This window comes from Meriones unguiculatus, chromosome 21 (assembly GCF_030254825.1).
Source record: "Meriones unguiculatus strain TT.TT164.6M chromosome 21, Bangor_MerUng_6.1, whole genome shotgun sequence".
NCBI lineage: Eukaryota > Metazoa > Chordata > Mammalia > Rodentia > Muridae > Meriones > Meriones unguiculatus.
The window spans coordinates 3177603-3181803 of record NC_083368.1 but is presented as its reverse complement, the minus strand read 5'-3'; the positions used below and the strand labels follow the sequence as shown (position 1 = coordinate 3181803).

The following is a 4201-nucleotide window of genomic DNA, read 5'->3' as shown; positions in this document are numbered from 1 at the left end:
ATGGGACAGAGTAACAATGTCACAGAATTTGTCCTCCTGGGGCTCACTCAGGATCCTACTGGGCAAAAAGCATTGTTTGTCATGTTTTTGCTCATGTACATTGTGACAATCATGGGCAACCTGCTCATTGTGGTTACAGTTATTGCCAGCCCCTCCTTGGGTTCCCCGATGTACTTCTTTCTTGCCTTTCTGTCACTCATGGATGCTGTTTATTCCACTGCCATCTTGCCCAAATTGCTTAAAGACTTAGTTTGTGATAAAAAAAGACCATCTCCTTCACAGCTTGTCTTGTTCAGCTCTTTGTAGAACACTTATTTGGTGGTGCTGAAGTCTTCCTTCTGGTGGTGATGGCCTATGATCGCTATGTGGCCATCTGTAAACCACTGCACTATTTAACCATCATGAATCAACAGGTTTGTGTCTCACTTTTGGTGGTAGCTTGGGCTGGAGCATTTGTACATGCTCTGGTTCAAATTCTGTCTCTATATAAACTTCCTTTCTGTGGACCTAATGTCAATGACCACTTTGGCTGTGACATATACCCTTTATTGGCACTTGCATGCACTGACACTTACTTTATTGGTCTCACTGTAGTTGCCAACAATGGAGCCATGTGTATGGTAGGCTTTGTTCTTCTTCTACTCTCCTATGGAATTATCTTAAGCTCACTTAAGACTCACAGTCAGGAAGGGTGGTGAAAAGCCCTGTCTACTTGCAGCTCTCATATCATGGTGGTTGTCCTCTTCTTTGTTCCCTGCATTTTCATGTATGTTAGACCTGTTTCTAACTTCCCTATTGATAAATCTATTTCTGTTTTTTATACAGCTATCACTCCCATGTTGAATCCTTTAATATATACATTAAGAAATTCAGAGATTAAAAATTCTATGGGAAATATCTGGTGTAAAATGTTAAATATAGATAGAGTAAGATTTTTTTCTTGCTGATTGTATTACTAATCAGAAAGGAACAATAATATATAAATTTTTTTAGTGTGTGTTCCAAGTTCTAAATTGGTAAAACACTTGAAATTGTGAGCTGCTTTATACTGTTGTAAAGATAATGGTAAAATACTGATATTAACTGTTTTTCTTTTTCTCCTTATGGTCCTGAAGGTGAGCATATTGTCATATGTGCAAAGTTGGCATCCCACTTTACCATTTTCTATGAACCACATATTCATGTTTTTTCCATTTTTCCAATATATTATTTTCCTATATAATCGTATTTGTGGAGTTCTTTATTAGTCCAGTTACTAGTTATTTATGTTCATGTGTACCACAGTCTTTTTTTAGTTGTGTTTTATTATGCTATTATCATTAATCTTAATAAATATTATTTAATCTTCTAACTTATTTATTATAAACAAATTTTCATTAAATATCTTTACAAATTTATCAAGAAAATCATATGGTTTTGATATAATCATGTGTTATTTTTTAATTAAATTTTATTTTTTATTATTAGTTACATTTTATTGACTCTGTATCCCAGCTGTATCCTGCTCCCTTATTCCCTCCCAATCCCACCCTCCCTCCCTCATCTCCTCCCTGCCCCTTACCAAGTCCACTGATTGGGGAAGACCTCCTCCCTTTCATCTAACCCTGTTTTATCAGGTATCTTCAGGATTGGCTGCAAAGTCCTCCTCTGTGGCCTAGCAGTACTGCTCCTCCCTTGGAGGGTGGGGAGGTCAAAGAGCCTGCCACTGAGTTTCTGTCAGAAATAGTCCCTGTTCCCCTTACTATGGGAAAACAATTGGTTACTGAGCTACCAAGGGCTTCATCCGAGCAAAGGTTCTAGGTTATATCCATACATGGTCCTTGGTGGAGTGTCAGTCTCAGAAAAGACCCCAGATATATTTGGTCCTTGTGGAGCGCCTATCCTTTCCATGTTATACTAACTCCCTTTCTGCCGAAGGTTTGGTTATGAGTCTTAGTATCTGTTTTGAAACACTGCTAGGTAGAGTCTTTCAGATGCCTTCTGCGGTAGACTCCTGTCATATGTCCAATGCACATCCCATTTGTTATTAATTAATCTTCTAACTTATTTATTATAAACAAATTTTCATTAAATATCTTTACAAATTTATCGAGAAAATCATATGGTTTTGACATAACCATATGTTATTTTTTATTATTATCATTTATTACAATTTATAAAATTTTGTATCCTGGCTATGGCCCCCTTCCTAAACTCCTTCCAATCCCACCCTCCTTCCCTCTTCTCCTCCCATGCCCCTCCCCTAGTCCATGGATGAGAAAAGTTTTCCTCTCCTTCTATTTGACCCTACTCTATCAGGTCTCATCAGGACTGGTTGCTTTGTCTTCCTCTGTAGCTTAAGGCTGCATCTCCCAGGTAGAGGTGATCAGAGAGCTTGTCACTGAGTTCATGACAGAGAAAGACCCTGTACCCCTTACTAGGGAACCCACTAGGATACTGAGTCTATGGACTACCTTTGAGCCAGGGGTTTTAGGTCCTCTCCATGCATTGTTCTTTGTTTGGGGTATCAGTCTCTGCAGGGCTCCCAGAGCACAGTTTTTATTTTTCTTTTTTCTTTTAGCTTTGTTGGTCTCCTTTTGGAGCTCCTACCCCCTCTAGGTCTTTCTATATCCCCCTTCTTTCATAAAAGTCCATGCCCTCTGCCCAAAGTTTGGCTATGAGGCTTAGCCTCTCTGCTTTGATACCTTGACCAGTGGAGTCTTTCAGAGGCCCTCTGTGGTTGGCGCCTGCCCTGTTCTCTGACTTCTGCTTCCAATATCTGCTGCATTTTTTCCTTCTGAAAGAGGATTGAGCATCTTCCCTAGGGTCTTCCTTGTTGTTTACCTTCCTTAGGACTATAGCTTTTGCTATTTTTATCCTACATTATATGGTTAATATCCATTTATTAGTGAGTATATACCATTTGTCTTCCTGCTTCTGGGTTTCCTCATTCAAAATGGTCTTTTCAAGTTCCCACCATTTGCCTGAAAATTTCATGATTTCCTTGTCAAAAACTCAAATGACAACACATGCTGGAGAGGATGTGGAGAAAGGGGAACCCTCCTCCATTGCTGATGGGAAAGTAAACTAAACTTGCACAACCACTTTGGAAATCAACCTAGCGTTTTCTCAGAAAATAAGAATAGTGCTTCCTCAAGATCCAGCTATACCACCCCTAGGCATATATCCAAAGTATGCTCAACTATACATCAAGGACATTTGCTCAGCCATGTTTGTAGCAGCTCTATTCATAATAGCCAAAAACTGGAAACAAGCTAGATGTCCCTCAATGGAGGAATGGATATAGAAATTGTGGTATATTTCTACTCAGCTATTAAAAGCCATGTATTATTTTAAAGTTTATAAGTTTTATTGAATAGTAAAGTTTATTTAATTCTTTGGTTGCCAAAATAATGTTTAATAATAAACACTAAAACCTAAAAAATGTAGCTATTCTCCTAGTTTGATGATATCACATCTTTATTGTATTTTATATCTAAGTACTCATATATTGCTATCTACACTAGTTCAATTAGGTTAACTTATGATGTTTAATTAAATAATTTATTATTATTTGCCATCAAATTAGTTTTTGAAATGGAATAATAAAAGTTTTTCATTCTAATTTTTATTTACACAATATTTTCAAATATTGAAATAGTTTCAGAAGGTGACAATAAGGTATCAGTTTTATTAACATGCATAATGGTTTTTTGACTGTAATTACATTGAATGTGTATGCCACATTGAAATTTAGATATTGAGAACATTAAGTCACTATTTTTGATACAATATAAAAAATCCTTTGTGTTTATCTTTTGATTCTTCAGTAATTCTTTTTCTTGTTTTCTTTTCATCATATCAAGTTTTCTATTTTTTATATTTAATATCTTTTAATCAAAATGGTATTAATTAAATTAAAGTCATTCACATTATATTTTCCAAATGCTTGTGTCTAGTCTTTGAGGAAAGTAAAACATGACTTTAGATACATTACTGATATCACTTATTCAACATGTTAGATTTTCATTAACTTTTGAATCATTGTAAATAATATCAGCAGTAAGTCTTTTAAACAAATAATTTCTTCATAATATTTAGACATAAATTATGTTATCACATTAGTGTACTAATTAAAGTTAGAAACCAAGACTAAAAGATTTTCCTTAACAATGTTCATAGTATCTCTCTATAAGAAAGTATTTATTAAAAATCATGACAA

At 35.5% G+C, this 4201-nt stretch overlaps 1 pseudogene; it reads left to right on the top strand.

Moving 5' to 3' along the window:
* LOC132649685 (olfactory receptor 4A5-like) lies at positions 1-947 on the top strand (annotated as a pseudogene).
* The last annotated feature ends 3254 nt before the right edge of the window (positions 948-4201 follow it).